The sequence below is a fragment of the Hemiscyllium ocellatum genome, chromosome 26 (assembly GCF_020745735.1).
Source record: "Hemiscyllium ocellatum isolate sHemOce1 chromosome 26, sHemOce1.pat.X.cur, whole genome shotgun sequence".
Classification (NCBI taxonomy): Eukaryota; Metazoa; Chordata; class Chondrichthyes; order Orectolobiformes; family Hemiscylliidae; genus Hemiscyllium; species Hemiscyllium ocellatum.
The window spans coordinates 15,112,084-15,130,424 of NC_083426.1; the positions used below are offsets into that span (position 1 = coordinate 15,112,084).

Here is an 18,341-nt window from a genome sequence, read left to right on the forward strand (position 1 = left end):
TAAAAGAAGGTTTGAGGCATATTTGATTTTGTATATTTAAGATGTAAACAGTTATCACACGGTTGCTTACCTCTTCTTTGATGTAAATAATTCACTTTGAAGCTCTTGCAAGTTTGGAATGGAAGTTTCTGAAGGTTACATTTTAATCTCTTCATTACATAAAACTAGTCACAATCAACAAAGTAAAATCTCTTTCGCTTAACATTGAACGACTTTTATTATTATTTATTTTTCTTTTCATCTTATCAAAGAAGCAACAATTCTTCCTTCTAAATGTCAATAATATCTAGAGGGCACAAAAAGGTCAGAAGAATGGTTTGGGAGGGGACGCTAAACAGATGCTAATAAATAAAATGTTCACTGAAGTGCATTGGCGAGATCCCAGGGATATCTGAACCATTGGAAGTTCTCCAGTTAATTCCTTGACTGTGTTTTTCCCCCAACCAAACAGATCAACAAGTGTACCTGGTTGAGCAAAGAGATCAAATATAGTGGGAAATCAGAGTGCAATGGGAGCAACTAATGGAAGCCTTTCGCTTGAAGGGAAAAGTTCAAAATGGAAATTAGGCTGGAGCTGTTCAGAATTATTCTGTAGTTTACCAAGGTTTGAACATTAATCTTTGGAACACGGCTGTGATCAACCCTTGAGAAAATTCATAGGGGTATCAACAACGTCTTTTAAAAATTTTCTTTGGAAACCTCAATTTATTTGAGTTGTACAAATATTAGTGACAGGAAAATAGGCTCTGTAGCTGACAGTCAGGAATCACCCAGTCAGGTGATGAAGTGTTTGTATGCTTTCTGAAGGGCCACGAGAAGGCAGTACACCAAGCAGTTGGAAGGTCAGCAACCAATGAGGGAAAAGGAGAAGTTGTAGGTAGGAGAGCAATGGACATGTGACTTAGCATCCAGGCATACATCCATCTAAAGATAGCAACATAACTGGTTTGTTGCTTCATTACAACTGCTCAGAAGGATATTTGTCTCATTAATTCATGGGATGTAGGCGTCACTGGCTAAATCAATGTTTATTGCTCATTCTGAATTGCTTTAGAGAAGGTGGTGGTGAGCTACCTTCCTGAACCACTGCAGTTCAACTGGTGTAGATCCATCAAAGTGCTGTTAGTATGGAACTTCAAGGATTTGATCCAATCTCTACAAAGGAACAGAAATGATTCCAAGTTAGGATGGTGTATGACTTAGAAAGGAGTTTGCAGTTGGTGGTATTCCCCAGTATCTGCTGTCCTTGTGCTTCTAGATGGTAGTGGTCCTGGGTTTGGAAGGTCTAAGGAGGCTTGATGGATTAGTGCAGTACATCTTGTAGACAGGACGCACTAATGCTTATCTCATTTGCAAAAGAGAGTTCAAACAAGCTACATGTGCAAATAGGATTTTTTGCTGGGACATTGTTTCAGATCTATGATGATTGGTTCTGTGAGGGCCTAAAAACCATGTTGTTGGGTTAGGTGGGTGTTCCTTAAAATACATTCCTGAAGAAGGGCTCATGCCCGAAACATCGATTCTCCTGCTCCTTGGATGCTGCCTGACCTGCTGCGCTTTTCCAGCAACACATTTTCAGCTCTGATCTCCAGCATCTGCAGTCCTCAGTTTCTCCCTCTTCCTTCAGATTGCCAACTACAAATCTAGCAGTCAAAGAGATATGGAAAGCAAGTCATTTTGAGTCATTCCGTTTAACAGCCAATAGAAACATAGGATGAGGCATGTCAAGAATTTATCTGCCAATCCATTCAATAGTACAATAGTGTCAGATGCAGGATGTATCTTCCCTCAGCAGTGGACACCAAGTGCTCAGATTGTTGCTCCAGAAGCAGGTAGACCACGTAAGGAAATTTCAGGGGTGAGTCAAGCCCACTGTTCCCAGACACAGAGGAATGACCAGATGCCAAGATAGGTTGTTTAGAATCTCCACCTTGCTTCATTCCAGTTTTTCTTTTAATTAAGGCCCACTACACCTCATCAACATCACAACCCATTATCCTTCCAATGACTGCATGCCACCTCACCCATCCTCACCCAGCTCCTTATAGCCACTATGACAACTTAATACCAACCCATGCCTCACCCACCCTTCAGTGTTTATCACCCAATATTCATGATGGGCAAATATTGGAGCCATGTTGTGACACACACACATACACACACCTATTCAGTTTAAATCCCTCACTATTACAATCCAGGAAATAAACTTGAGCTTTCAATCTAATGGCAAACTTAGGACAAGCCACTGAAATAGTCATAGGTTGTGAAAAGCTGCCAAGTATTAATTATGATATATGATAACTTTGAGGAATTGTTGACAAACAGCTATTACAACTGGTAGAATAGAAATGTTTCAGCTCACATTGGCACCAGCAGTCTATTTTAAGTTTTAAAGCACTCGGAATTTAAATATCTTCACAGTTGGACAGTTCTGCAGACCTTGTTCAGTCTCCTGAACATTCATATCTACTCTAAACATGTGTCACCAACAGTCTGCAGGTTAAGTCCCTTGTTACAGTGAAAATGGGTACATTTGAATTCAATAAAGAGACCAAACAGCACTGGGTTCAGGTTTCCTTCATGCATAAGTCATGCCCTGTCCCCTTTCCCCTACGGCCAAAAAATGTCTAATGATGGTAAGTTGTACAGGCTGAGCTTGTTTCCCTTGGAGGTAGAGTGAGAAATGAGTCAATTGAAGTGAATAGGATCCTGTATAGTGTTGACAAGGTGCAAGTGGAAAGGTTCTTCCTTTTATGGGTGAGTCGAGAACCAGGATGCACTGTTTAAATATTGTGCACCACCCATTTCATTTCATTTGCTTTGATTTATTGTTGTTGCATGTACCTCGGTACAGTGTAAAGTTGTGTTTTGCTTGCAGATCATACTGTACAAAGAGCATTAGGGTAATAGAACAGAGTTGAGGAATACAATGTCATGGTAGCAAGTTTTGAGAAGACTTGTAGCTCAGGTTGAGGTTCTGGATGTAGGTTTGCTCGCTGAACTGGAAGGTTCATTTTCAGATGTTTCGTCATCATACTAGGTAACATCTTCAGTGAGCCTCCAGAAAAAGCACTGCTGATGATTCCTGCTTTCTATTTATGTGCTTGGGTTTCTTTGGGTTGGTGATGTCATTTCATGTGGTGATGTCATTTCCTGTTATTTTTCTCAGAGGTTGTTAATTGGACCCCATTTACCACCTGCTGAGAAAAAGAACAGGAAATGCCATCACCACGGGAAATGACATCACCAACCCAAAGAAACCCAAGTACATAAATAGATAGCAGGAATCATCAGCAGTGCTTTGTCTGGAGGCTCACTGAAGATGATGTTACCTAGTATGGTGATGAAACGTCTGAAAATGAACTTTCTAACTCGGTGAGCAAATCTACATCCAGAACAATGTTATGGTTATAGAAAAGGTGCACAAAGAGCAAGGTCAACATTAACTTGAAAATTAAAATTCTACAATTTAATAACAGCAGGGAAGAAGCTGTTCTTCAATCTGTTGATCCAAATGTTTAAGCTTTTGTGTCTTCTGCCTAACAGAAGAGGTTAGAAGAGATTGTAAATGGGGTGGGAGGGGTCTTTCATGATGATGGTTGCTTTCCCAAGACAGCAAGATGTAATAGAAGGAGTCAATGGATGAAAGGTTGGCTTATGTAATGGATTGAACTGTGTTCACAACTCTCTTATGGTCCTGGGCAGAGCACTTGCCATACCAAGCTGTGATGTATCTGGGTGGAATGTTTTCTGTGGTGCATTTATAAAAATTAGTAAGAGTCTTTACAGACTTTAAAACACAGCTGAGGAGAATTTGTTTTCTCTCAGAGGAATGTGGAACATTGGGGTCATTGATTATTGTTAAGAGAAGTGGATAGATTTTGGTTAGGCAACGGAATTAAGGGTTATCAGGGTGAATAGGAATGTGGAATTCAAAACACAAACATATAGCCATGGTCATATTGAATGGCAGGGCAAGCTCAAGGGACTGAATGGTTTACTTCTGCCTCTATTTTGTATGTTTACATGAAATCAGTCAGAAATTAGGGTAAGGCTCTGAAAAATATCCTGCCTCCCATTTCTAACAGTCCATGAAAATCTACGGCCCACACAACCTTTGAAATATGGGACCAAATTTCACAAATGCTTTTAATAAACATCAAACGTTCTAAAGACCACTCATTATTTTATCCTTAATCTCTCGAATGTGTAAGTTGTTTCCTGTGTATTCTGCCTGTGTCATCTATTTGAAAGAGTTATCCAACTAATCCATAATGGATTTATAATTGATTGAGAGACATATACTTGTTTTCACAAATTAGAAAATGTAATATGCATCTTTAATTCATCAATTTTCTCTTCTTATCCCCTTAGCAGTGTGTCCAGCTATAAAGGCACAAAAGTCATGTCCTATTTTTACATATGTAGATGAAAAGTTGGTTAGGCCACAGCTACATGACGTTGTGCAGTTCTAGAATCTGCATTGATTGCACAGGAGAGGATGCAGAGGAGGTTTACCAGGATGTTGCCTGGGCTGGAGAGTAGAGGTTATGAAGAGAGTTTGGATAGACGTCTTGGGGTTGTTTTTTGCTTGGAGCAGAGGAGATTGAGAAGGGAGATGTATGCAATTGAGGGACACAGCCGGAGCAAACCAGAGGAAACTTTTACTCTTGATGCAGGGATCAATGACCAGACAGCATAGACTTAATGTAAGGGGCAGAAGGGTTAGAAGGGAGATTAGGAATTTTTTTTTCTCTCCCAGAGGGAGGTGGGAATCTGGAACTCACTCCCTGTGAATTGAATTGAGGCACAGTGAAAAGCTTTGTCTTGCGACCTTATTCATCTGAATTGTAAAAGTTTAGGTCTGAACGGGTGGTTGTTGTGTCACTGAACTGCTCACAGGTGACCCAATATTTACACACATTCCGAGTTTGCAAAGGTCAATAGATTTTACAGATTTATAAATATCCCACAACAATTGCCAATCACATAACAGATCTAGAGCTGGACATGGTCTCCCTCCCATACAAGGTGTCAGAACCACAGTCCCAATGAAAACTGGACCAAGATGAAAGAGTGTGTGTTCTTTGGGAGCTTTTAACTGGGTAATTTATAGAGATTGTCAGGTTCAAACAAGAAGCTTCATTTATGGTGACTGAATTAGAAAATGAAATGTTTGGAGCTTTGCATCCGCTAATGTTGACGGGGGTGGGGGGGGGGGGGGGGGGGGGGGGGGGGGGGGGATTTCTAAACAGTCAAAGTTCCACATGCTGCCAAAATGTATGTAGTCCCCTGTACCCTGGGGATGGGATGGGGGCATGGTGATATACGTTCCAAGACCTACCGCAGAAGCCCAAAACTGCGGATAGGAGTGAACCCATTCATTCAAATGGGAAATGTACCTTCCCCACGGCCTCCTGGTCCCTAGATCTGGATTCCTTTTCATATGTTCAGGCCGCGGGTAACTGAAACTGTGGAACATGATTCTGCAGATCCGGGGTTCGCCCTGGACTACACTTTCCTACAAACTAATGATACTTGATGTTCACCCAAAAATGGTCATTTCTGTTAACATTCAACCACTTTGCTGTCCTGGAGTCACACGGAGGCTAGCCCAAGTGAGGATGGCAGATTTCCTTCCTGAAAGGACATTAGTGAATCAGATGGGCTTTTACAACCATCAGTGGTTACCATGAGACTAGCTTTGTTTCGTTGCCTGGGATTCTAGATTACAATTACTGCAGTGCCACTGTCTCCCCAGTAAGGGGCTGGGCTCCCACAAAGACCTTGTTCACCACCCACAGTGTTTTATGGCTATGGAAAGAGGGTGCACGTGTGTCTACGAAGCTCCTAATATTTACCTGCATTTCGCAGAAACGTCAAATGTGGCTGAAGACGAGCAATTATTTTGGACTTCCATTCAGTACGTTTAGCTGTGGTGCCTGTAAAAGCTGGGCCAACACATTAACACCAAATTGCAGACAGTAGAGATCACAGTAAGGAAGTACTCCATCAATGGCAACTGTTACAACTCAAAAGACAGCCTATCCTCATGGGCCGACAGCAATGTTTCTAAGAAGTCAGGGATATAGGAGCATGCGAAAATGTTTCAAAACCACAAGGCTATCTGACATTCCATTAGCTCATGACCAATCTGCATGTTTCCTCCATTTAACTTCCTTAGTTCCATAGCATAGTCATAAAGTCATACAGCATGGAAACAGACCTTCGGTCCAACCAGTCTATGCTGACCATAATTCCAAGCTAAACTAGTCCCATCGGCCTGCTCCCATTCCATATGCCTCCAAACCTTTCCTATTCATGTATCCATCCAAGTGACTTTTAAACATTGTAATTATACCCCCACCCACCACTTCCTCACCCACCCTTTGTATAAAAAATTTGCCTCATGTCTTTTTTAAATCTCTCTCCTCTCACCATGAAAGTATGCCCCCTAGTCTTGAAGTCCCCCATTCTCGGGAAAAGACAGCTATCATTAACTCTATCTATACCCCTCATTATTTTATAAACTTCTATCAGGTCACCTCTCAACCTCCTATGCTCTAGTGAAAAAAGCCCCCAGTCTCTCCAATCTTTATTTATAACTCAAACTTTCCATAGCTGGCAGCATCCTGGTAAATATTTTCACTTCCCTTGCCAAATAAAAGACAATCAATCTGGGTTTTGGCCTCAGTTATTTTAATCAAACCATTTGGGTGTGTCATTCTAAGGGATAGGTAGGACTTGAATCTAGGCCTTCTAGCTGAGAAGTAGTGACTCTGCCACGACAGCCCTCGCAACTGGCCCCTATCCACTGCAGCACTTTGGCACAAAGTGTTCACAAATTCCAATCCCCTCTGTGTGAAAATGCACGACCTGAAATTGTTCCAAACATCCGATTTTACAGTGATCTCCCCTTGTGTAAACTCCACAATCTAGAGGAAATAGATTCCCTTGTTCACCCCTATCAAATGCGTCAATCATTTTCTGAAGCCTAGCTTTTCCCTGTGCATCCTGTAGATGCATGGTGCTAGTGCTGGGATCGAAACCTTGCATTTGCAATGAGCTTTCGCCTACTGTAGGAACTAATGACCTATTCCAAAGGTCAATGGGTTCGAGGGGAAGAGTATGATGAGTAGCCTTGGTCTGCGCTCAAATGCTCTCCCTAACTTAGCTAATTGCCAGTTTTCCTGAGCAATTTAAATATTTCAATCAAATATTGGCCACTTAATATGCGATCACTGCTGGTACTTTACCAACATTGGAGGAAGGTCGTGCCATACAAGAAGCTATCATTGGGATCTCGGACCCAAGACTTATTCAACATTGTGGATCACCCTGTGGTGGCAACAGTAGCCAGTGCTCCTGTTACGGGGATAGCAGTGCTGTCAGCTACAAAGATAGAAACAGAGAGAGTAGGCCAGTCAAGACTGCTCCACTATTCGATATAATCATGGGCAATACTCAATCTCAACACCCACTCTCTCCCATACCCCTCTACACCATTATTCTAGAAATGTAGCTAGAGAAACATAGAAAATAAGGGCAAGTGCTTCACCTTCAAGGTTATCCCAGTACAGAGTAGGTTTCCCAGCAGCAGACGCAGATGTGGGGCAGCTAACTGAAATACTTAAACATCCACATAGGTTTGGGTCTTCAAACTTGTTGATGTTTCCACAGATAGGGAGTGGATGTCCCTTCCTCTCTGCATGTGGAAGTTGCTATCTTTATAGTTAGATAAATAAATAAGTAGAATGATGTAGGAGGGAGCTAATCAAGCTCAAGACTCTGTGGCTCAGAGAAGATAACACAAATGGAAAGAAAATAAAAATTGGGGGTGGAACAAAAGGTACAGTCGAGAAAAATATCCCATGAAATGACTGTGTTAAAAAAAAGGGTTAAAGATATTAAGCTGCAAATTCTGAAAGAAGGTTCTGGAGAGTAATTACTAATAGATCATTTAGGACTGAGATGAGGAGAAATTTCTTCATCCAGAGAGTGCTGACATTGAATTGAAAACATTGATGATATTGAAATCATTGCATTTTTTCAAGAAGGAGTTAATAGAGCTAAAGGGATCAAAGGGTATACAGAGAAAGCAGTAGCAGGGTACAGCCTCCACACACATCATCTATTGCATCCGCTGCACCCGATGTGGCCTCCTCTATATTGGGGAGACAGGCCGCTTACTTGCGGAACGCTTCAGAGAACACCTCCGGGCCGCCCGAACCAACCAACCCAATCACCCCGTGGCTCAACACTTTAACTCTCCCTCCCACTCCACCGAGGACATGCAGGTCCTTGGACTCCTCCACCGGCAGAACATAACAACACGACGGCTGGAGGAGGAGCGCCTCATCTTCCGCCTGGGAACCCTCCAACCACAAGGTATGAATTCAGATTTCTCCAGTTTCCTCATTTCCCCTCCCCCCACCTTGTCTCAGTCGGTTCCCTCATATCAGCACCGCCCTCCTAACCTGCAATCCTCTTCCTGACCTCTCCGCCCCCACCCCACTCCAGCCTATCACCCTCACCTTGACCTCCTTCCACCTATCCTACCTCCATCGCCCCTCCCCCTAGTCCCTCCTCCCTACCTTTTATCTTAGCCTGCTTGGCTACTCTCTCTTATTCCTGATGAAGGGCTTATGCTCGAAACGTCGAATTCTCTATTCCTGAGATGCTGCCTGGCCTGCTGTGCTTTGAACAGCAACACATTTGCAGACATGAGTTGGGTGATCAGCTATGATCATATTGAATGGTGGAGCAGGCTTGAAGGGCTGAATGGCCTGCTCCTGTTCTTATTTTCTACGTTTCTAACAGACTGGTAGCATTCTCCTGCAATATCTGCTACTGAAAATGAACTGTCAATATTAAATCTTCTTACTGACTGAAACTTATTCCAATAAAGATGCTTATTCCCAGGACTGGTTTAATCTAAAGGCATTACCTTTCATGAAAAATTGAACGACATTCCACCTATTGTATTTCTCCATATAAAAGGTCTCTTATTGAATCATCAATCTCTCAAAGACTCCCAATCAAGAAAGAGAAGTATTGAGAGATTGCATCCACTGACCAGCTTATTATTACCTTCATTAAAGGTTGGACATATCATTCATTTTGATTTAATTAAATATTCTCCTATTAATACCACACGAATGTCATGTTGTTTGTGCACATGAAGGTCAGTGGTGCATTTTCCAATCAATTGCAAAATGAGTCCAGTCCCTTCTCACAGCAATCAGGTCATTGGTCCAGTATGCTCATGAGCACTATCAGCCATTAACTAGCAGGGTCTTGCACTGGGTCAAAATATTTATTTATTTGTATGTTCGGTCAATTATTCTCAGAATGGTGAAATGAACAATTTAAATCCCACTTTTCTTGAGGAACATAGTGCCATGGGCAAGCATTACTCTACTTAATTTACAAGTTCACTTCAACCTCAGAGTAAGTTTATGGTTTACAATTTGATGTATATGCTTCATTTCAGGGACAAGCAGTGTAGCACAACAAGGTTTTCACTTAATATTACTGTAGTACTCTTTCACTGAATGTGATCGATGTTGTGTGCAGTGCAGAGATTGTGTGAGTATGATTGCTACACGTTAAATTGCAGATCAACCCGGTTCCTTGGCACATTCCCTGCCATCCAGCATTTTCAAGGTAACATTTTAGCAGATTGGGTGATTCCATGAGTAGAACAAAGAAGTAACTTGTTCTTCTGAATTGATGAATCAATGTAAAATAATCTATCAGATTTGGGATCCCAGATACAATTACAAGCCTACAAACCTTTCATTGCAAGCATGGTCATTTCTCCAAATGTTAGCCCTAGATCCAATTTATTTTGCCAACCATATATAGGTAAGCACAGAAAGGGAAGATAAACTTTGTCTCACATCAAGAGAACTGCTAAGCTTTACTATTGCCAATTGATGATCTTGTTTTAAATTTGTATTTGGTATGACATTTATCTAACACATACAAAAGTAGAGGTTTCCTGGGAGTCATTATTTAATTTGTAAACAGGGAGTAAGTTTTACACAACTCCTAGGGCTGGCATGTCTAAAGACTGAGGAGCACCCAACATAAAACAACTCTCGCCTTCCTGTCTATCCCCAACCTGCCCACCCCTTGCCACCACATATTAGAAGCTGTGAGTAAGGCATCAGGTAGACCATCCATCTTTATTCTGGATCAGTGGTGCTGGAAGAGCACAGCAGTTCAGGCAGCATCCAACGAGCAGCGCAATCGACGTTTCGGGTAAAAGCCCTTCATCAGGAATAAAGGCAGTGAGCCGGAAGCGTGGAGAGATAAGCTAGAGGAGGGTGGGGGTAGGGAGAGAGTAGCATAGAGTACAATGGGTGAGTGGGGGAGGAGATGAAGGTGATAGGTCAGGGAGGAGAGGGTGGAGTGGATAGGTGGAAAAGGAGCTAGGCAGGTCGGACAAGTCCGGACAAGTCATGGGGACAGTGCTGAGCTGGAAGTTTGAAACTAGGATGAGGTGGGGGAAGGGGAAATGAGGAAGCTGTTGAAGTCCACATTGATGCCCTGGGGTTGAAGTGTTCCGAGGCGAAAGATGAGGAAGAGCTTCAGGGCAGAGGAAATGACCTGGGAGTTGCAGTGGGAGAGGGACTCCCTGAGAGTTTTGTAGAGAGAGGAGGAAAACTTCTTCAAGGCATCCATCTTTATGTTTATTGAATCCCTTAACCAATTAACTGCCACAAAAGATGCTCATCCCTGCTGAAGAAAAGTCACATTGGGTTCAATGTTTGCTGTTTGTCTCTCTGGAGATGCGAGCAAACCTGCTGAGTTTCTCCAGCACTTCCTGTTTTGATTCCACTCCTAGCTATCCTGCCTTAGTCAGAAGATTTTCTGCAAAGGTTTCTATTCCCCTTCACACACTCTTAGACTTGTCCCTTCCTATTTTTCATCTACACAGTGTCACTAAGGAATATAGTCTAAATAGATCCACAAGTACATTGAGAAATCCAATTTTCCCTCCATCTGTCTTTGTGCTGTCAGACTGCCAAACATTCGGAAGACTGAAGCCTTTGTTTTCAGTTCCACCACAAACTCCATTTCTTGGATGCTGATTCTATCCCACACCCTGGCTGCTGTCTGAGGCTGATGTTGATTCTTTGCAACCCTATCACCCTGAGTTTCCATATCGCAGATAGTGCCTTTGTAAATTGACTGCTCCTGCATCAACCCATGTGCTCCCATTATCCGTGCTGCTGGTTGTGCAGAAATCAAGTACTGCTGCAAAAAGACACTTCGACATTTTGTCACAGATTATCATCTTGAATTCATCTGGGCAATTCACAGAAAATACCAATGTACAGGAAAACCAGCATTCACACTGTAACAGTGGCCAGTGGGCTCTGGTGGAGGTTTTGCCATGGACTAGTTGGGTGATGACAGACAGTTAACTGTCAAGCTTTGATTTAAAGTCAGGTTTTAACTCTGATTTGTCAAGGCATTGCCCTGAGAAATTAATCAGAGATTGGCCGTCACAGTTTTGTTGAGTTGAAATTTGTGCAAAGTGCATCAATGTTCTTTCGGTACGTAAAGAACAGGGCTCCGTGTATTAAAAATGCAGCTTCCAGCACACAAAAAAGCACCATGTGATGGGCCTGACTGACAATCTTAAATCTGTTGGCAGTATAATCATTCGCATACTTGGAAATATTCAGCAAATGTTGTCCAATCTCAGCTGATGTTGGACAATGTTTTTGAGTTTTGTAAGAACAGATAGTTGTACACTGTTAAGGATGGTCAAAAGGATATGCTTTTCAATACTATCCGTCAATCTTTGATTTGGAGATCCCTGGGCTGGACTGGGGTGTACAAAGTTAAAAATCATACAACACTAAGCTATAGTCCAACAGGTTTATTTGGAAGCGCTAGCTTTTGGAGCGCTGCTTCTTCATCAGGTGGTTGTGGAGTATAAGATTGTAATACACAGAATTTATAGCAAAAGTTTACAGTGTGATGTAACTGAAATTATATATTGAAAAATACCTGGATTGTTTGTAAGTCTCTCATCTTTTAGAATGTTGGTTTCAGTTCTTTCATATGTAAATCCCAAAACTTTCTTAAAGTTACATTCTCAAATGAACTTTCACAATAGATGATATGTTGGCCCAGATGATGTATTGAAGGTGTGGGCTGCCCTGTGTAAGACTGTGCCACAACATTCAGTCTGATTCTAATCTAAAAAAGAGGATTTACAGAATCTTACGTGGATTCATGCAGTTTGTGAGCAAAGTAACATGTAATTCTGCAAGTAGAAATTCACCCCACAAACTTATGTGTGTGTGTGTGTGTGTGTGCGCGCGCGCGCGCAGGGGGAGGTCTGAGTGTCTGTGAGAGAGTGTGTGTATGTGTGTGAGTATGATTGTAAAGGGGTATAAGTCTGTGAGAGGATATGTATGTGAATACGGGAGTGTATGTGTGAGCGAATTAGAGAGAACTTGTGTATGAGAGAGGGTCTGCTTGAGTGTATAGGTCTGTAGGAGTGTCTGTGTGTGCCTGTGTGCATCTGTGCGTGTGTATGTGTGTCCATGTCTGTGTGTGTGCACGTATCTGTGTGTGTGTGTGTGTGTGTGTGTGTGTGTGTCTGTGTGTGTGTGTGTCTGTGTGTGTGTCTGTGTAGTGCAGTGGGGTCACCTGTAGTGTGGCATGAACCCAAGGTCCCGGCCGAGGCCATCTTCATGGGTACTGAACTTAGCTATCAGCCTTTCCTCGGCCATTTTGTGTTGTTGCCTGTCCCAAAGTCCACCTTAGAGGATGGTCACCCGAAGGTCCAAGGTCCACTTATATCCCTTTACACTCACACTCATACACATACACATACACACACTCTCTTACAGACACTCATACCACCCCCTCGCTGCCCACACACACTCACATGCACACAAATTCACACACACTCACACACATAAGTTTGTGGTGTGAATTTGTACCTGCAGAATTATATTTTGTTTTGCTCAGAAACTGCATTAATCCATTGTAACATTCTGCAAATCACTTTTTTAGATTAGAATCAGTCTAAACATTGGAGCGCAGACAGCCTCACACAGGGCACATCACATCTTCAATGCATTATCTGGGTCGACATGGCACCTATTGTTAAAGTTCACTTGAGAATGTAACTTTAAGAAATTCTGGGATTTACATATGAAGGAACTGAAACCAACATGGTCATTCTAAGAGATGAGAGACTTAACAAACAATCCAGGTCTTTTTCAATATATAATTTCAGTTACATCACACTGTAAACTTTTGCTATAAATTCTGTGTCCTATGATCTTATTCTCCACAACCACCTGATTAAGGAGCTCTGAAAGATTAGATTACTTACACTGTGGAAACAGGCCCTTCGGCCCAACAAGTCCACACCGACCCACCGAAGCACAACCCACCGATACCCCTAACCTAACACTACGGGCAATTTAACATGGCCAATTCACCTGACCCGCACATCTTTGGACTGTGGGAGGAAACCAGAGAACGTGCAAACTCCACACAGTCAGTCACCTGAGTCAGGAATTGAACCCGGGTCTCAGGTGCTGTGAGGCAGCAGTGCTAACCACTGTGCCACCATGCCACCAATGCTTCCAAGGAAACCTGTTTGACAATAACCTGGTGTGTGATTTTTAACATCATTCTTTGAGAAATGCAACCATTTCACTGGCACTGAAATGAATAGACGAAATTACTCATTTGTATAGTCCGCAGAATATCTTTTTGACTAAAGAGCAGCATCCAGTTAGTAGTGAGCAGGACTTGTGTGTGGTACTGGATGGTAGCAACCTGAAACAGCTCGTTTCACTTGTGCAGAGCTTTGAAGTACCGTCCACTGCCAGATTACAAATAAATCCATGTTCCTGTCTGCATATGTGTTTGTCTTGAGCTGCAACAGGTCTCAGTCCAAATCTCAGTTTAGGGTTCATTCGCAGGTGAGATGAAGTGCAATCTAAAGTCAGGAAGGAAGTTTTTTTATATAAAAAGGGACAATTGTATTGTAACGTAACCACTCTGCTATCTTCAGCGTTTTTATGTATACAGGTAATGGGGGAAAAAGAGCAATTTAAAAAGTTCTGTGACCGTGTGGTAATTGGGAGAAATTAAATGACAAAAGGGGTAGTAGTGCAAGGCAGAAAAGAATGATAAGAAAAAAAAGGATAGATGTAGATGAGGTGTAAATGACAATGGTATACTCAGTACCAACAGGTACTTCTGAATAGATGGAGGTTATGGTTATGATATGAAATTGTTGATCTCATCGTTGAGTCTTAAAGCTGTGATGCATTTATATAGCACCTTTTATAACCTCAACATGTCCAGACACAGTTTAGATCTATGGAAATGGCAGCTGTTTGGGAAACCCCTTGACCCCACATGTAATTCAAGCAGAACAGAACAACAAACATGAAATACAGACATGTAAAACAGTTTTATCTGGGCTCCTGGCCTATTTATAAAACCCAAGAGGCTACCTATACAACATTACCTCTGTCATCATAATAGGGCTTTGGAAGACTTAGTATTGTTGTATCTAAGAGTACAACGAAATCTTGATCAACTGGGCCATGGACAAAGGCGTAGCAGATAAAGTTGAATTTAGATAAATGTGAGATGTTGTATTTTGATAAGACAAACCAGGGCAGGATTTATGCAGTTAATAATAGAGCCCTGGGGATTGTTATCAAACTGAGAGACCTAGGGGTTCAGGTGTATAATCCCTTAAAAGTGACGTCGCAGGTAGACAGGATGAAGAAGGCATTTGGCATGCATGCCTTCATTGGTCAAAGCATTGAGTACAGGAGACAGGTGTTAAGTTTCAGCTATACAAGAGATTGGTGTGGCCACTTTTAGAATATTGTGCACAATTCTGGTTGCCCTGCTATAGGAAGAATATTCTTCCTAAACTGGAAAGAATGCAGCAAAGATTTAGAAGGATGTTGACAGGTCTGAAAGATTTGAGTTTGAGGAGAGACTGGGATTTTTTTCCCTGGAGCATTGGAGGCTGAGGGGTAACCTTACAGAGATTTATAAAATCATGAGGGGCATTGATAATGTGAATAACCAAAATAACCAAGGTGGGATAGTCCACAACTAAAGAGCATAGGTTTAAGGTGAGAGGGGAAACATTTAAAAGGGGCCTGAGGGGTACTTTTTTCACTCAAAAATTGGTGCATTTATGGAACTAGCTGCCAGAGGAAGTGGTAGTGATGGGTACAATTACAACATTTAAAAGACATTTGGATGGGTACATGGATAGGAAAGGTTTAGAGGGATAAGTGCCAAGTGTTGGTAGGTGGGACTAGGTCAGTTGAGGATACATGGTCAGCATGAATGAGTTGGACTCAGGGTCTGTTTCCTTGCTGTGCTACTCTGACTTCAGTCTTTTGAAGATTAAGAGATGATTTAGTTGGGATTTTTTAAGACAGTGAAATGATTTTAAAAAGGTAGTTGCTTTTCTTGCTTAGACAAGGAGAAGCTATTCCATCTATTGGGGAAACCTACAAGTTATAAGCAGATCAAGCCCACTCTGCATGAGGTCATGATGCCTACCTCAAAGCCATATGCCTACTCCTGCAGTGAATTGTAGGTCAGACCAGGGAAGCACCGCAGATTTCCTTCCTAAGGGAAAAAGATGGATTTTTAACATGTGACAGTGGCTATGGTCACCTTTAGCTTTTAATTCCAGGATGCATTGAATTCAAATTTCACTATCTACCAGTCATTGTGGGGTTGTTCATTAGCCTAGGGTTACGGAGTGCTAGTCCAGTAATGTTACCACTACACCACAGCATCTACACCAGCTAAGTTTAAGTTGGCTCCTATCAATCTAGGAAATGTGGACCCTGATACCATTGGTTGCAGTTCTTCTGGCCAGGACAATTAGACAGGATTTATATTGACAATCCCTGCTGGAATTGCCTGGATGTGGTTGATGGATGAGGTTTGATATATATTTAGTGTTTAACCCCTGCTCCATGCTGAGTTACTTGATCTAAGCAGCAGCATAGCACAATTTTGCCAACTCTGGTTGTATTTATTTTTTGAGGTTTCTTCACATAAATACCCACCATCATGCCCATAAATCAAACATCCTTTTTCTCCATATCCTTTTAATAAACAAAAAGAAGACACCCTTCCCTTGTCAAAAGATTATTTTTTTCCCCCTGGGTTGGTTGTCACTGTCCAGATGAATAATTTTCCATCTGCTGGAGATTCCCCTGGAGTGATCTGACAATCCTGGGTAGCAGTGAAAGGTGGGAGTCTAAGATTGGCCTCAACAACATGGGATAAGGGAATAAGAGAAGGAGCTGAAAGGAACAGTAGCCTTTTTTTCCTTCGTCCTTAATTGTAAAGCTGCTGTGTGGCAAACTGTTGTGATCAGGAACAATTATCCCCTCGAGACTGATTACTAAACTTAATGATCTCGGATTAAGCCCCACCCTCTGCAACTGGATCCTCAATTTCCTGAGCCACAGGTTACAATCAGTGAAGACTGGGGACAATATTTCATCCTCACTAACACTCAACACTGGAGTATCCCAGAGGTGCGTACTCAGCCCCCTACTGTACTCACTGTATACCCGTGACTGCATCGCCAAATACCAGACTAATGCCATGTACAAGTTTGCTGATGACACAATCGTAGTCAGTCGAATTTCAGATGGCGACAAAACAGGAGGTGGAAGACCTGGAAAAATGGTGCACTGAGAACAACCTAGCTCTCAATGCCAGCAAAACCAAGGAACTCATGATTGACTTTTGGCAGATGTTGCTCCTGCCCCCCTACACATTAACAGCACAGAGGTGGAATGAATGGAGAGTGTCAAGCTCCTGGGAGTGGTCATCCACAACAAGCTTTCTTGGACTCTTCATGTGGACATGCTGGTTACAAAGGCCCAACAATGTCTCTTCTTCCTCAGGCAGCAAAAGAAATTTGGCATGACGGCGAATACCCTTGCCAACTTCTATAGGTGTGCCATCGAGAGCATTCTGTCTGGATGTATCACTACCTGGTATGGCAACTGTACCATTCAAGATCAGAGATGGTTACAGAGATTGGTGAACTCAGCCCGAACAATCACAAAGGCCAACCTCCCATCTATAGAACTTATCTACCAGTCCCGCTGTCAAGGAAAGGCTGCCAACTTTCTCAAAGATCCACCCCACCCTGGCAATGTTTTTCTACAACCTCCACCATCGGGGAGAAGTTATAGAAGCCTGAACACACACACTAGCTGGTTTTGTAACAGTTTCTATCCTACTGTTGTTAGAATACTGAATGGACTCACAAACTCTTAACATTCACCTGTACCTGTGTTTTTGTTTTTGCTGCTGTTTACCTATTATTTACTATCTATGCTACTTAACTCTGTCATCTGCCTGTATTGCGCGCAAGGCAAACCTTTTCACTGTGCCTCAGTACATGCGACAATAAATTCGATACAATTCAATTCAACCTTACTTGTTAAGATCCCGATGGAAGCAGCCTGCTAACAAGCATTGTCTGTAGGCACACCCTTACAGAATGGCCAGTCTAGTCATGGGCTCCTGCTGCCTGTAGAACGTATGCAGGAGACAAGAGGAAAAAACTGGTGGAAACTCAAAGATGAGTACACGGCTAATGAGTACGATCTGCTGTTCCCAATTTCCTGTTCCCTGCAGTGTAACAACATCAAAACACATTTCACAAACCAACTCCAGGCTTGGCTCTCCTTCAAATCTAACACGGATACTTGTCAGTTCCTGACTGCGGAACTCATCGCAGCACATGATAAAGTAACGTTCCACCCTAAGGAAAGGAAAGCTGTTAACATCAGTCCATTACACTTGTGTGTCCCTTTTCCCCTGCGTCTCCAACTTTGGGTCACTAAAGCATATTCACAGCAATCTGAACCTGTAGCTTTCTATCCTGTACAGAGGAGAAAGCAAAGTGGACAAAGATCTAGTAAGGTAATAGTTACTGATTTTTTAAAAAATCTGTGAACTTATTGGCAAATTGTCTAGGGTTTTGAAATAAGTCCAATATAATTATTTTTTTTTCCAGAGTTCATCTTTTGCAAAATCTTCGGTCAGAGTGAAAGAAATAACTCTCAACATATATATATACATACAGGAAAGAAATAAGAACCACTTCCTTTTGCAATCATACCCTGGGGCAGACAGACAGAAGAAGTGTATCAGGGCAAATCCAAGCTTCAGAGGGGTCAAACAGAGGGACTGAGACATCCCAGAAATATTTGGACATAGAAAAGACTGTGGGCAAGGATGAGGGAACATATTACTTGTATTGCCATACTCCAGGGATT

The 18,341-nt window shown here is 42.2% G+C and overlaps 1 protein-coding gene and 1 long non-coding RNA gene across 2 annotated transcripts in view; one reads left to right on the plus strand and one right to left on the minus strand.

Annotated features, from left to right (window-relative positions):
• The window catches only part of LOC132828360 (prickle-like protein 1), a 152,685-nt gene that overhangs the window by 32,296 nt on the left and 102,048 nt on the right, over nt 1–18,341 (plus strand). The window lies entirely within an intron of this gene.
• LOC132828280 (uncharacterized) lies at nt 295–17,671 on the minus strand. Its single transcript, XR_009646092.1, has 3 exons — nt 17,498–17,671; nt 5,862–5,951; nt 295–1,643 (listed from the first exon to the last, which is right to left on the minus strand). It is a non-coding gene; the product is annotated as an uncharacterized LOC132828280 (long non-coding RNA).